The sequence below is a fragment of the Rhipicephalus microplus genome, chromosome 1, assembly GCF_043290135.1.
Source record: "Rhipicephalus microplus isolate Deutch F79 chromosome 1, USDA_Rmic, whole genome shotgun sequence".
NCBI classification, from domain to species: Eukaryota; Metazoa; Arthropoda; class Arachnida; order Ixodida; family Ixodidae; genus Rhipicephalus; species Rhipicephalus microplus.
Genome location: NC_134700.1, coordinates 259,107,778 through 259,124,703, shown reverse-complemented (window position 1 = coordinate 259,124,703; position 16,926 = coordinate 259,107,778). Strand labels below are relative to the sequence as shown.

General features: G+C 41.1%; 1 long non-coding RNA gene across 1 annotated transcript; it reads left to right on the top strand.

Moving 5' to 3' along the window:
* The first annotated feature begins 1,396 nt into the window (after nt 1–1,396).
* On the top strand, nt 1,397–7,011 carry LOC142814683 (uncharacterized). Its single transcript, XR_012895022.1, has 2 exons — nt 1,397–2,597; nt 5,550–7,011. It is a non-coding gene; the product is annotated as an uncharacterized LOC142814683 (long non-coding RNA).
* The last annotated feature ends 9,915 nt before the right edge of the window (nt 7,012–16,926 follow it).

The following is a 16,926-nucleotide window of genomic DNA, read 5'->3' as shown; positions in this document are numbered from 1 at the left end:
TATTTTTGTGTAGCGCCATGTCCTATATGTTCTTCTCCGTGTTGTCCGTCCTATTTGTTTCGCCAGAAATGCACTAAATTGGAAGCATTTCTGACCAAAACAAAGGCACTTTTAGCGTTTCTGGTGGTGGTAGTGGGGGTGAAATTATGTTATTCTAGTCTGTAATGACAGCCTTTTGATGGGCCGGCTAGATGTCTCATAGTGTGGCTGGGAGCTTGTGGTTCTAAGGTTGTGTTGGAGCCCAGCCTGCCAGCTGTTTCTGTGCAGCTTAGAGCTGGACCCTGCTTTCTCCCATTGCTCTACGTTAGTGAGTTGCCATTGTATAAGTGGCTGGAGCTCAGGGCTAATATGTATGATGTGGTGAAAATCTGATTGTGCATTCAGGGGAGAAGAGGCCAGGGTTTATTAGAGCAAGGGGAGCTGGGGATGGAAGGGTACTTCGATTGAAGTTGATGTCAGGTCACCTGCTCCAGTTTAGAGAGCGATTTGTGGGAAGGGAGGAAGGGATATTGAAGCTGAATCTCCTTATAGTGGAGATTTCTTTGTAATCAACCATGCTTTCGATTGCGCTCCTTGGGTCTGTAGTTGGCCCTGCTCGATTGACGTGCGCTCTAGCTGTTTTGTGGGTTGCTTCATTTCCTGGGTTGCCTGCATGAGCCCTTATTTATTGGAGTTGATTTCATCTAATCTGGGGTTGAATAGAATTCAGAATTTCGGGTGCGCATCTGTAAATCCTGCTTCATCCGAATTTATGGATTGCTGTTTTTGATTCACTAAAGATTAGTATGGCAATGGTTGAGGAGATTGCCAAGGTGATTGCAGATTCTTCCGCCTTTAGGGAGGATAGAGCATTGGCTGAACTAGACAACATTCGGTGGAGTGTCAGAAACAACGCTCAAGACATAGGCTTGCTGAAGCATTCTGTGGCGTCTACATAGACTGCGTTGTCGTTTGTGTGATAATGTTTTTGTAGCGCCATTGCTCTGGCTTGACATTTATATACATGTCGGTCAGTTCATAATGACCAATATTAACATAGAAGCCTGGGTGTGAATGTTGATCATGACTACCTGATCATCATGTAAATAGTGCCAAAATCGGGGTGTGGACATAACAAAACCCATTCCTCCAGTCACATGTGGCACAAACCTATATATCACATGCAGCCTGCTCTATGTGGGTATGCCCCGCAGGGGATTCAGTTTGTGTACTCAGGAACAGCGAAAGCAGACATTGGTAGATAATCAAGAAATTGTGGCATCAGCTGTGCTGACGCAACAAAAAATCGGCATGCAGCGGAAATTGAACCAAGGGAATCTGCATTGCAATCAATTATTTTCTACTACACAGCCACACCTGTTCTTGAAACTACTTTGTGAAAAGACCCTGCGCAACAGTAGTGTCTTTTCAATGTTAATTGTAGTTGCAGTGATGGCTATCCAATTTTATGTCAGGATAATAAACATTGCTTGTGTACTTCTATGATACAGACATGTTAGCTAACATCAATTTTGGTTTTAGTGCACTCTTACAACAGTGCAGCAAACACTACTTATGTACTCTCATGATTTGGCAAGCCATATTTTATCGTTACTAAACCCCAGAGAAACACACTACTGAATGCAACGCATGGTATTCACACAACTGTATGTGAAATCCCTATGTAGTATGCAGTTCGTTTCAGTAAAACTGACTTCTGCTCTGTGACAGGAGCTTTGATGTTATGACACGCCATGAATTACCCTTTAAACGTCGGTGTAGTCAGCATGTTTGGTGAGCGCATGATGTGCACACAACTACTTCGTTTGCAATACTCTTGGATCCAAATATTAATACTTTACTCAATGCCAAGAAATGCAGCATTGACAGTTACTCACTGGATGCTTCATATGAAACTGTATCTTACAATTCTCACAATCCTGAGCCACGTGAAATTTTTTAGAGGCGTAGCAGCTCTTTGATTAGCCCGCATAATGCTGTCCCTCCATGCGAACTACGCTGCCCTGGCTGCAGGTATTGGGGTGGTGCCAAGTAGGTGATGCCTTCCCTTGCAGTGCGCGCGCATTGACGTGTCTCTCTCTGTATCCTGTCGCCGCTTGCCGCGTGTCGTCTCTCTCGTTTCACCCTCTCCATTGCTCGCAACATTCGAGTGCACATCGAGTGAAAACACTCTTTCGGCTCGTTTATCTGTTATGAAACTTACACGAAACCCAACCCACCTCCCGTGTCTTTGCGTTACAAAGAAACGTTAACTTGAGTAAAGGCTACTCAGAGTATCGTTTTAAACCGTTCTTTCAGCACCCGCATCCACGTTCGTTTCAGCTGGGTCAACAGCATGCGTACCGCTGTTGCTTAGCATCCCATTTCGTTTCCCTTTGGGGAGAGGGTCCATACTTTTTCATTCTTAGGAAGCCATACTATAGATTTCAGTGAGTTGAATAAAACTGGGGAAGTGAATAGCATTTTCGTTTCCTGCATTTGTTACAGCTGATCTAAAGGTGAAGCCAGCTTTCAAACGACCAGCCAAAGCATCCAGTCCTCACGTAAACGATCACCAGCCTTTAAAGAGTACTGTGGAGAAGGCAGAATCTGAAGGAGTAAGACTTTCTTGTCCCAAGTTCGGTTGCATGCATAATGGACATTTAGGGCTGCATTTTTTTACGAACATCTAGTCTGCACTGAGGTATAACTAAATTACTACAGTGATTTAAATGACTTGTGTGCTTTAAGAAAAACTATTTGCGATGTTCTCATGCAGAAGTGGTGGTCTGCTTAATTAAGCAGTAATATCTGTTCATATCCTGTCTATTGCAGTCTAAGAGGTCTGTGTAGTTTGCTTCTTTGGGTAGAACAACCGGCACAAGTTGAAATTTGATTTAGATCTGACTTAATACCACTGCTAGCCTGCTTATTACACTACATATCGCCATTGACCAGTAGTGCATAGATTGCAATGTTGTGGCCCTGACAAAAGTTTGAGAGAGAGAGAGAGAGAGAGAGAAAATGTTATTTACAGAAAGGCAGAGAGATCAGCCTTTCTGCTTAAGCAGGTATTTTTAACTGTGTTTAAGAATGAAGTGAATGAAAAACATAGCTTTGTGCAATAAGTTGTCTATAGGCACTGTACTTGTTCTAAGAATCTTGCTGAAAATTTACCCAACAGATTTTACTTTGCTAGTGAATTTTCTGGTGAATTTTCTAAGAACACCTTGTTGCTGCATAATCTTTCAGACACCATGCTTAGTATAACTATCTCCACAAATTTCATTCTTGCTGAGATTGTTGTAGCAATGGGTATGTCCACTTCAAGCTTAGCTGATTGAATTAGTTTTTCTTGCAATGCATTTGAGTGCATAACTAGTTTTCTGCTTTATAGTGCGAGAATTACGCGAGGAAAACTTTCCATGAAAACGTACAGAGCGAAAAAGAAAACGAAGTGGCCACAAGTCGGAATCCTCACTCCAGCAACTAACAGCAAGCTTTGAGAAGTACTAATTAAGACTTACCTCAACAATAAAAGCACAGGTTGAACACAAGAGGAGACTTATTTGAGACACAAAAAGTACAAGCAAATAGTTGAGAATTAGAAAACCATACGCAAAGCTTGTGGGCGTAGCGGTAGCATATGTCGCTCAACAGGAGCCCTAAAAAAGTTAGCTTAGAACGTCACTATTGAGCTTATGGATATTTAAGAGAATCGTCTGCAGTTTCCTTCTGAACAAATAAAGTTTACCAACAATCCCCGTCTTAGGCACACAGAAGGCCCAACATATTGGCTTTCAGCTGCCGTCACCAGTAGTGAACACAAAACTCATATACTCCGAAGGACATACCAGCAGCCCTGTTGCCGTTGTTTAGTGCATGATCAATCACTTTCAACTTGAAAGCAGCCGTCTAGTTTCCATATCGCCCCATAACGTTACAAGAATAAAGACAACATACAAATCACGCCGCAACGCGCACTTGCCACTTTGGCTTGAATTGGATTGGATTGAATCTCAGTGCAATAATAGTACCCTATATGCTCAGAAGATGGCGCCAGACGGCGCACGCTATCATCATCAGTAGCTGGAAGGAGCAGATGACATTATTGCGATTATTTTCGGAAGTGCGATAATACTCGAGGAAAAAACGAAATATTTTTCCCCAGCGATGTGAGGGGTGCGAGAATTATGCGAGTGTGAGGATTACGCGAGTAAATACAGTAGTCGCTATTGATCGCATCGCGGGGACGACGGTTTCGCACGCGGCCGTTGCGAAAAACGGCACGTTAGTTTTCAAGCCGCATGTGCTAACTGCACATGTGCCTTCAAAACAAAGCCTATCTATGACAAATTCTATCTTTGAAACAAAGCTATCCATGATCGCATCTGCCGCGGTTGTGTTAACAGCATTTGTGGAAAGCAATGTTGCTTTGAGTCGTCAAGCGTTGGACGCGCGTGCACTTTCAGAGTTCTGACAGTAACGTCATTGCCATACATGCTCGGGTCAAAAGCAACCACGGTTTTCTCCACAGCGGTTGTTGCAAAGAATAACCACAGTTCTGACGGCGCGTGCGCTGGCCGCACCTGTCTTTGCGAGACTTCGAGCACACTGCCCTCAGCCTTCGTTCGACGTTTTCGGTACTTAGGTTCATACGACCCGCCACGATGAGGAAAAGTGTTCGAAACATCTGAATTTTTGCGCTGTGGACACAGTGATATTTAGCTAAGAATTATCACGAATTCATCTCTGCCAATTTTGCATCACTGAGTTTCTACAGTACGTTTAGACGAATGCCACCTAAACTCGTTTACAATAAAACGCAATAGGTTCGCAAAAAGCCTGGATCGGATCGGGCGGCATATTTGTCAATGCGGCCAGATCATGAGCAGAAATTTCCATTTTCGGAAGATTGTCTATACTAGTGATCAACTAGTATTGTGTCGTGTCTGTTCCCAAAAGTCAAGTAGAAGTCTGCATTTCTGAAGTTATAAAAGCAGGAACTGGCTTCAGGATGTTGCCAAATCAAAGAGTATTGAGTCAGTGATGCGCATTGCACTTCAGATCAAGAACTAATGTTCTTCATTCCCAAAAATAAGGCAGGAAGTGCAGCCAAAACCAAAAGGCCTGAAGCCTGCTGAGGTGCGACCAGTAACTACTGGAAATACAATATATTTTAAGCAACATAAAACACAGCTCTGCCACAAAATAAAATCATATTTTTAAGAAAAGCCAGACATCGGTGCCCAAGAAAGAGGAGAGAATTGGGATGACATGCCCTAGGCAGGAAAAGCGATAGGGAAAGAGTGGTTTCCAGGAAACAAGCTTTCTGGGAAATAAAAGAAATGCCGTGCTCACATCACCATCACACACTCAGTTATACGTAATTCAATATTGCCTCTGAAGATTAGGTGCAATTTTTTAAATTTCTGGAAGCAATTTTCAGCAAGCTAGAGCAGAGATGTGTTTAGGAATAGGTGTGGACAGATAGTGAAACACCGCAAAGCATTTCATTGTCTTAGAGCTGCTACCACCACCTTGCACAATCTCTGCACATTTTCCCGCAGCCATATCCAGCGCTCAAGGCCAAGGCAAACCTGAAACTCTTGACCTGGACTGGGAAGGCTCTCTGAATCGGAGCCATCGATGGCTGACTGAGCCGACTGGCTGGCAAACTTGAGCACCAGTTCCCGCACCGAGGGCAACGAAGGGTCGCCCAGCTCCTCTCCATATTCCTCCTATCCTTCAGACCTTCGACGCCCCGTCCCATTGACAGAATCAAAGGCACCCATGCCGGAACCCTGGTATCAAGAGGCCAGCAAACAAGGGTTGACCTCTCCAAACAGAGTTGACAAAGCACACCTCTAACTCACTTCTGAAAAGCTTTACACGTCAGTTGCCTTCAATAAATGGAACCACACAGGAATTAACTTCGCAAGAACTAGGACTTGGAGCGGGCTACCAGCTGTATTCAGTAATTCTGCGAACATGCCTAGCACCTTGAAACAATATTGTCTTTATGTGTTACAGATAGAGTAAATTATAAATACTTTGCTAGTCCTGTATAAATTATATCTTTTTACTCCTTATCCTGTGCAATTACTGCCACTGAATGTTGTATTACTATGCAACAAAAAAGTTATTCCTCTTGTTCTGCTGATTACATACGTAATTCGCAGTTCAATAGACATGTCTTGTCTATTTATAAAGGTTTGATAGATAATTGTACAGCATATTTTTTAATGTGTCAGTATTTCAATGTATCTGGGTGTAGCCCCTACCTTATTCTTTGGCACTCTGATATATGTTAGTTCTTAGTTTCTTTATTTACTTTGTATTTACTTGAGAAATCGACATTAAAATTTGTTTGTTTAATGTGATTATGACGACCTTCAACTGCAATATGACCTTCAATTGCCTTTGACTACAGTTATGACGAGTGTTTGTCATCGTTATGGCAACATGAAATGAAAACTTTGATTTGATTTGATCTGTCTACTGATATATGTTTTCATAACACAGACAAATACTCACGACCTAACATTGCCGCGAGAAACCTCGAATACATATACATTTGCCTTCATAATTTCCAACTTGCTCTCTTATGCACATTGGCCAATAACTAGCAGAAGAAAATATCCTAGTTTACAAAACAAAAAGGTGTAAACAATACTGTGGAATGAAAAACCACTGCCTACAATGTTGGCAGCCTTAACTTTACTTATTTCAAGTTGTCATATGTTGCTTTATTTCCTCGTTCGCTGAAACCTTTTCTGCATTACTGGCTTTGACTGGATAGACGCTGAAAGCGCTCTGCAGAGACAAGTTGTGAGATTATGATGTGCTCTGGCTTTACAGACTGGTCAGTTTCCATTTCTTTGTCTAAATGTGTAAATATCCCATTGGTTCTGCCACAAGCTAAATGGCATTACCGGCACTAGTGAAGCAGCAACCTGATCCACTACACGAGCGTTTTACTAAAGTATACCTACAATAAAATCTATGGTGATAAATGCGTGACTTGAACAATGACCGAGGGTTCCTTTGATGCAATGAAGAAAATGCAGGACATATGGCATAAAAATTATCACGAAGCAGCAGTAAATTATAGCCTTCACAGGAAAGCAATGCAGGGATAATGCAAAAACGGCAAACTGAGGACAAACAGCATCAGCTATAGTAATCGCTATGATCATTATATTAACCTTCAGAGATGGTGCAAGTAATGACTTTTAGGTTCTGGTTTCAGTTTTATCAGCAACCCAGCACGAGCAAAACAAAGACTTCATTTTCGTGCTGTTCTTGATGCACGCTGAGGCTAATTTTTTTCTTGGAGAGTTGAGAGGTATTCTCCAGCAAATGGGGCTTTAGCGGAATGATGTGCACAACTGCTTTTCGCACAATGTAAATTAGTTACCCAACGGCTAATTTTCTATCATATATGCAACTGTGGTACACGTGAACAACACCCTGTAAGCAACAACATAACTCAGTTGTAAAAACACAAATGCTGGAAAAAAATGTGTTCTAAAATCACAAAAAGTAGGTATAAAACTCACAGTTGCGTCTTCGATGTTTAGGTGAGGAGTGCTGACAGCTGCTGTGAGAGTCCGCATGTGTACAGTTGGGCGGAATGCCTTTCTTGGACTAGAGTAAACCTTTAAAAAAAAGTGTTCACTTTGTAAGCACCGCGAAATCACCTTTTTCAGCCACACTCAAGCGACAAAATTGAAACAAAATTTTATTTACTGCAGACATGTTTACCGTATGTTTGACAAGATGATTATTTCTCAGATAAAAGAGCCGCACTGAAAATAGCACCTCCAGAGTCAACGTTGTTATCTACAGCTGCTGTAAAAAAAAAACGAAGGCTGAAAAGTAATCTTTGCAAAGTGAGTGTGAAAGCTGGCTTCACTATACAGAACAATGAAGTTGAGCAAATACAAAAGACTTCTTCCTCTAGGTGCCAGCTATAATGATATACTCTGCGACAAAGGCAGTACGTACCATAAAACCATGCTCAAACAATTCAAAACAAGGCAACAAGTTTGCCTCTCATCGAGACCCTTGCTATTGAGCCTATGTATAAAAAACACAGCATACTTACCGTTATGATAACTAAGCAGTAGCAATGACCTACTATATTTCGAAAGAGCTCATTTTCACTATTTGCATATTAATATTATCGGGGCTTTTACGTGCCAAAACCATAATATAATTATGAGGCTCTGGCATTTCAACCACCCGGAGTTGTTTAACATTCACCGACAACACAAAGCAGATGGCCCTCCAGCATTCTGCCTCCACCGAAATGCAACCACTGTGACCTTCGGGTTCGCAGCTGAGCGATGTATCCAGTACACCCCTGTGGTATACTGGCTTACATTTTTGCAGAGCTCACAATCATCCCTAGGTGAGAAGCTTTGCACGACTAGCACTTCATCTAACTGTATATCTTTAACCACGTAAATTTTATTTACAAAGACAAACCGACAAAATAAAATTTGGGAGACAGGTATGAAACAAGCCGATGAGTTATTGGCTCTTATTTCTCCTATAAATATTGTTGATTGATTGATTTGTGGGGTTTAACGTCTTAAAACCACCATATGATTATGAGAGACGCCGTAGTGGAGGGCTCCGGAAATTTAGACCACCTGGGGTTCTTTAACGTGCACCCAAATCTGAGCACACGGGCCTACAACATTTCCGCCTCCATCAGAAATGCAGCCGCCGCTGCCGGAATTCGAACCCGCGACCTGCGGGTCAGCAGCCGAGTACCTTAGCCACTAGACCACCACGGTGGGGCCCTATAAATAATGTTCATGAAATGTATAAAACCACTGAAGTTGCTGCAATGGCAGTAGCAGGCGGCAGTGCAAGTAACAATGCCTTCCAACCATTAGCCTTCCGACACTTGCCTAACTTCACATCTTTTGATTGATTTCTAAATTAGTTATTGCTACAATAAAGCATTACCTCTGCAGTACTTTATTTAGGTGTTTCCTTTTCAATATAAGTTTGCACGAGATGGAATTTGTATTGTGAATTATTGGAATTGTTAGCAATTTAATACCACAAACAATATGTTAGTTTTGATAAACCGAATGTTCAGAAGATATACATTTATTTCCAGGCTTCATTATTGCTAAACAGGCCACATGAGATGCTAAATCGTCTGGACAATTGTAACATCAGTAAAGTTTGCTCCAAGCTCTTTCATACTGACCTGTTCTTCAAATGAATGCAGAGTTTTCTCAGGGTCCCCAGACGACGTCAATGATTTTGCACTTTGTAAAGATGATCGCCGTGTAGATGAGGCCTCTACTTGTGCAACAAGCTTAGGATTATTGATGTAATAATCCCGCACGTAGGAAGAAGGAAGCACAGCTGAGGAGAAACCATCTTCCTCAATGTCGTCTTCGAGTGGTGTGTCAAACGAAGAGCTCGTTTTGGCAGTGGTCAGGGAGTCTCGGCGACTTTCACTGGCCCGCCTCGACAAGTTTTCTACGCTGTAGGGGTTGTTCGGCAAAGGCATGGAATTCAGCCACTTGGCATGTTCCCGCTCTGCTATAGTTCCTGCAAGGGCAAAGAAAAATAAATGTACAGATCAGGAAGAATATGTAAAGCAGCTGATATGTTTATGCATTCTGCCAAGGTGACATGCGCTAACCGGGTTTGGGTGGTGCATTCAGCAGTTCAACCGAAGGCACAAGCTCTGTCTGCTCATCAACATTCTTGAATGTTGATGCGTTGTCGTAAGTAAGAGAGCTTTCCCCCCTTGCGACCTGCAAAATAAATGTACCTAAGCAAGAGGTGCAATTGAACATGCCAGGAAAACTAGTCCATTTCCCTAACCTTTTCATAAAGTAATTATGCAAGATCATTTATTGTCCACTTTACTACCAGAGAATAGTCTTGATGCTTAGAAACATGATGAACGTGAGCAATGCAACCATTAAATTAAGCCCACAATCAATATTAACTTCTGTCTAGGTACTATATTCAAATGTGTGCATAGACAGAAAAAAGCTGCTAAAGTACAGCAGTGTAGACACACTTCACTCTGCCGAAGCTGCAGAAGTTTATTTGTTTGTTCGCAGAACAGTTACCTAAGGTGACGGGTATTCATCGTGAAGGAGTTGCACTGCAATCCAGACGTGGTTGTAAAATGTGTTAGACAAAAATTTGTGTCGGGGCGAATTTTCTAAATGAAGAAGTGGTCAAATATGAAAATTGTAAACGCAATCAGCAAAAGGCACAGCCAATGTGCAGCCAATATGCAGCCTATACTAGAGAAAATGTTTACATAAACCTTTAACACAGTATTCAAGCTATAAACTAGGCAACAATCGGTAAACTAGTTGGCCAAACCATATTCTGCACTGTTCTAAGAACAGCACAGATGTCAAAAAATGAGAAAATCAAGGCTTCAACATGCTCTCTAAAATGTAGAGATGTTCAATAATACTGAGCTATTCATAAGAACCATCAAGATATTCAATCACTCATAATTGAAGGACCCCGACACCAAATTTGGAAACGAGATAATTGTGTAGTTTGAGAGCCCTGTATGCACTTCTGATCTATTATTAGTGATGAGCATTGCCTATGAGATATTTTAATTTGGTTTTAAAGTAAGGGTGCAAGCTTGTCTAAGTATTCAGGTGCAATAGACATTTTCAGTGCTTTGACGTAGACAGGGAGCGCTTTATTGACGTTGCAGAGGTCAAGCACTTATTGATGGTATGGGAGTACATTTTCGGGGCATGCACAATACCCCAAATGGCACCCGGTAAGGACTATTGTTCGTTACCCCTCTCGCTCTGTTGTCGGGCTGCTCTCAAGGTAGGTTTTGTCTGCTTATGCCAGGAATGCTTTTTTCCCCTGAGGGGAGCATGCTCAAAGCGTCTACATCGTTTCACTCTTCACCACCTGCGGGTCCACCTATTAGAAACGAGAATGTTCAATGTCACCGAAGCTTGAGCCCACATAGTTTCAGGCGATGTCCCGTCGTGGGGCACTAGTTTTTTAATAGTATTTAGGTGGCTGTTTCAAACTAGTACACAATCATTCTGAATTAACTATGCTGGCATAAATTATACAATGCTTTTTAGTATTTACGTTCTAATTTCAGTATTACTATATGCAAAGCTACAAATCACTGAAAAAATATCGCAAGCAAAACTTTAGCGGTGAGGGGTCCTTTAAGATTGTACTGAACAATAGCTACATTTTTATTTTACTGCTCGAAAACAAGCTGGAATACGTGATTAATGCCCGCGAAAGACACAATAGTAAAACATGAAGATACAGTCTCTCGCATTTGCAATATTGCGCTCCAACTATAATATTTGTCTTGGTGGACGACACTAGAACTGTGTTCCTGATGATGTAAGTCATCATATTGACTGCAAACATGACCTGGTTGGATCATGTTTGCAGTCAATATGATGGCAGATGTTGTGATTCAAAGGACATAAATAATGTGATAACCCTCATGGAAACGTTTTTAATACGTATGAACTACCAAGATGTGTACTGGATATAAAGAAAAGCATCACTAACTTGTAACTTATCTGCAAGAAAAAAATACATTCCTGGTGTTCAATATTATACAGAAGACCTGATGGTTGTTTTCCACTACTTTCATAAGTTTTACTATATAAACATCATGCAGGCTTTTATTAAACAGCTGTCAATTTAACCAATTTTGCAGAATTTGTTACACAACAGAAAATTGAGCACTCAGCACGGCAGTTATATAGAACACAGAATAGTCCTCAATTTAATAACTAAAATCTGAACTGCATACATATTGTACTCTTCAAAATTTATTATCTGCTGATAACAATCGCACCAACTTCTTTAAAGCACAGCAACGATCTGTGGGCGCCACTGTCTGTTTTCTCATTTAACATAAGAAACCTAAAGAGCCCTAAAGAAAGCCCAGACCACCACATTTGCATTGTCTATAGCGTAAGAGCATTTCACTGAACATGTAGATAGACATGTCGGCAGTGACAGGGATATTTTACAATGCTGCCTTCAACTAAACCATTCCCAACTTATGAAAATGAACAACTACCATATTTACTCTATTCTGATGCACAGTCTTTACTAAAATCGAAAAAGAAAACGAAAGATGCTTGTGTTGAAATTACGAGCTTTAACAGGGTTTTAGACATACCTCATTGTAACTGACATTAAAGTGGACCAACACAAGGGTTTTTCTCTGCATATAAAAATACTCTGCATTCTCTGTGCAACATGTGCAGTGATTCCATGCAAGCGATGCACACCTCGAACATAAGTTTAGTGCAATTTAATGGTAACAGTGCATGCGTGTGCTGTTGCTAGGCGTACCCCACCTTCAATACAATGACTGTTAAAAAACAGACGTTTTTAACATGAAATTCCGTAACCACTCGTGTGGCTAGCACTAGACGAGTACTTGACGCCATAAAGAAATTTCTGCAGTGGCCTGGATTTTGAATCAGATTGCATTGAATTTGTGAAGTAAAGAAACAGTTGATATTCACTTTAACAACTACACTGCACTGTCAAGCTTGTGGTTGCGTGTTCAAAGTGCAAAAATACGAATCTGTGAGGCAATGGGAGCATATTTAAAATAAATGTTACAGGGAGGCAAACCTGCAGCAACACTCCACGGCATTTTTGGGGCAGCTTTGCGTCACTCTGGAATGTGCACGAACTTGAGAAGTCACTTTTATATGTAGGAGCCCATCTATCACAGAGGCGATTAGAGTGATTGGTGGGCAAGATCCAATGTGCTTCTCACTGCATCCTGGCAAGCGACAATAAAGCCCAATAGTCCGTATGCAAAACTAGCACTGACGTTAGTAGTAAAGAGAAAAAGACCTCGCTAACACAGTACTTCTGCACACAGAACAAAAGTATTTCTGCAGATAAATACATAGTAGCAAAGTTTAGCTTTTCAGAGGTCTTAAAACCAAACTGCGAGATAACACTAAAGGTGTGCCAGAATTGAGTAGATATGTCACGTTGTACCTACCCTTTAAGGTAAAGATTGTCGATTAGGTTATAGCCTTTTTGAAGGCATTTCCAGCTTTTTAAACTCACTAAAAGTATGCCAGAATTGAGAAATATACCATGTTGTATCTACCTTCTAAGGTAAAGATTGTCAATTAGGGTATAGCCTTATTGAAGGCATTTCCAGCTTTTTAAACTCAATCAAAGAGAGTCTTATTTGCCCACACACATCTATTGCACACTGGTCAACCACAGCATCACGGTACCCATGAGGTGCCACCAACGGAGCGGTCTGCACGCTTGGAGTTTTTGGTAGTAACGATGCTCTCACACAGGCTTTTACTGAAACCTTAAGCTCTACAGTAAGGCCCCACCCTGAAGCAGCAATGCTAAATGCATTTCAGCAATTATTTTCTTGCACACCAAGTCTAAATTACTAGCATGTTATGCTCTAGACTCGCTTCCCGCAAGGACCCCGTCCAAAGAGCCAATGTACTATACACAGCCACACGCACCACAATACAAAGACCACCGAGGTGTTAACAGCAACAAGTCAGCTTTACCTTAGCAGGCTGCATCGCTGCCTGGCGCTCAGCCCATGTGCGCTGTATGACCACAGGTGGATGCCACCCGACTGGCAGATTCTGCCACACGGGGATTCCAAAACCGTGCGAGGTTAGTGCATAACAACAAAGCGCATGGGAGAAAGGCCGCACCATAAGCAAGACATGAAACAGCCACCGCAAGATGCAGCAACAAAAGCAGGCATGCAGATAACCACCAGTGAGTAGCCTTTGAGTGCAAGCTTAACCAATATGCAAGTGAGAGTGAACAACCGGCTTATTATTCTCGACACAATTAAGGTAGATATTGATTTTGTAATTGTTTATTGTAGATAATTGGCAAATTCAGTAGTTACAATACGTTACATTTAAAATATGAATTCATTATACATGTGATTAAGGTAGCCTACTGTTGTTTTTGTTGCTGGTAAAACAAGTGATGGCACAATAATTATGATCGCACGGTTATATAATGCAGCAGTACAACTAGTAACCTGTTTTTGAAGAAGTTTCTAGGGCTTGAACAGAAATAGGATTAACTATTTGTTTCAGTGCACCGATTTCTCCCGACGTCATTCGTCCCCTCACACAAGCCTTGAGTACATAAATCGAGTTGTAGAAACTGTGACAATGAAAAGAATAGGCAGTGCAGTTCTTATATGGGAAGATCAGATACAATTTTTTTTTATTTCAGCAGAACAAGGTTTACAGGTAGTAACTTTGAAATCAGCTGTTAAGTACTGTCGAGTTTTGCCTAGAAACTTTGAATACAATGGCTCTGGTGAATAGCGAAACACTTGGTTTCATATTACCACACATACCATAACAATTACTCGTGGTGCAACAGCATTACTTTCAAATACATGTTGTTTTCCCAAAATAAACATTTCTTTTAATTTTCTAAAAAAATATACCCAGCAGTTCTGATGCAATACTCCTTCAGCTAACTTGCATTGCCTTCGTCAATGAAATATTAGGGCAGGAAAACAATACGTTGGCTCGTGCCCAGTTAGCAATACGTAATTCAGTGCAATGGTCGGAAAAAACGCACAAAAAATGAAGCTTGGCCTGAATGTGCGGAGATGCAGAGCTACATATAGAAGCATGAACAGATGCATTTACATAGCAGAGGTCACATGTACAATGTTAATAGGTCGTGCCCTGCTCTTTATAAGCTCCTGTACCGAGATCAATGTACACAAACATTACACATAGCAACGACCACTCATTCCCTGTTCCTGCCGCTATACAAGAAGGAAAGCGAGTTCCTTGCAATTTCCGCCATTTTCCATCAGAGAATATATCAGGCTTGTAGATTACGGGCTCAATCTTATCCCTTACTTACGTAAAATTATTTTTTTGCTATGTACTGCTGCAGTAAAAACTTGGGAATGAAATAAAAACTGAATGCAACCTTACGAAGAAAAATTTATCGTACAATCGAAGCCACCACCACTACAGAGTATGAAGCACCTGTCATGCAAGCTCTATAGGAAACAGCTAGAAATCGTAGAAGCATTGCAGAACGTTGCATCAACACGTATTATGTACAGCTCTACAAGTTTATGCTCACGTGACAATGCCACCTGACATAAGTCGAGGGGAGTATTAATAGAAATGCCGTTGGCCTGGGAAAAAAACTTCTTGCCCAGTAGTTCCTATATTGGAAAATGCACAAAAATGTCTGCACAGGCTAACTTAACTCGCACTCTCTAGTAAATGGCCCAGACTCGCATGTACATCTCATGAAATTATCATAATCTTGGAGAACTGTACACAGTTCCCCAACTTTGCATCGGTTTTCTGTTAAAAAAAAAGTACAAGAATTATGAGAGTAAATACGGTACTAGCCGAGGGCTAACGCTCCAGTAGATTAAAGGCAATAAAGGCGTGATAAAGGCTAGAAGTGTATTGGCGTTCTTGTCCAAAGAATTAAATAACGTTCCTGTCAGTCTGTGTACTTTGGCTATACTTTGACATTCAGTTTTCAGTTGGCCTCAAGCGAAGCGTTGACCCACACTTTCCTAGAAGCTGGTTGCACCGTCCTATTCATTCGTGTGTGTCCCAGCAAGATATATGCAAGTTCTTTTGACAGAAATAGATTTTTTAGTTTTTTTCATGATGCAAAATTTTGGGAGATACAAATATTCGTGCACCCCCCTTGAGACTCGCACCCTCTACTGCAGTTGGGAAACTCTACCTTACCTTCATGTGTTCGGCCACTCCAAGCCATTATAAGAATGCATCGTTGATGTTTATGGACTTCCCCGCCTTTTTTTTGCGATGTTTTATGCTTCTTTTGGTGCAAAAAACGAGGGGGGGGATGAATTGGCTCAACGCTTCCCTCCCGAATTGCAGAAATATCCCGAATTTAGAATCCTTGAACTTGGCAGGTATGGTTATCTCTTTGTTTAAATTAGTCTAAAGAGAAGCAAGCTGCAAGTTTGATGGCCTGGTAGTTGTGAGCATATATTACTGTGCACTTGTAAGTCATAAAAAATTGTTCTATTTCAACTGCATCTTCCGAGATGCATTTCTGTATAAAAAAGTGGCGTCAATGGGCACCTATAGGTTGTCATTTTCAACGTGAAAAAGCACTGCAATAATAAACAGAAGAAACTCGTTTCATTCATATCCATGAATGCAAAATGAATGAATGCAAAATGAATTTTGATTCATATTCATGAATCAAAATGATTGGCCATCACCAGCTGATGACACTGCTTATTTTGTTGCACTACTTTTCATTTGATTAGCAGCCACGAAGCACAACAATGAGGCTCAACATTAGCACTTAATGAACACGTGTGGCGCAAGGAATCACCAGGTACTTAGAATTACAGAGACCTGAGCTAGTTGGTTCGTATTCATTCTAAAAGAGACAGTGCGAGAAGACGTGGACGCAAGAAGGAAGCCAGGCCATCACAAAAGCCCCAAGAACTGGTTGAAAAACTGCAGCCAAGTCAAATTAAATGATTTTGTTTTAATGAACGTGACAACAACTTGCTGGTCATTTTTATATCTGGTGGTGGATGTAGATTTTTTTAGTGCCTTTGTTGCTTACGCACTCACTCATCTTTTTTAAAAAAAATAATTTACGATAAATGACAAGATCAAGAACTTGTATTTTGGGATGCGCGACCTTATGCTGGTTTACTTTTTGTTTGCTTCGATTACTGGAACGAAAACTAAACTCGCTCACTAAACTTTTTCAATTTGCCGCACAGAGCATATTTCCTGATAAGAAGGTGATCTTAGAAGAGAAGGCGCTCAATGGCCAGGGGAACTCTATTGAAAAAGAACGTCATGTAGCAGCTAAACATTAGGATGCTTGGTTTATCAAAAAGGTCAACTTTTGCGTAATGAG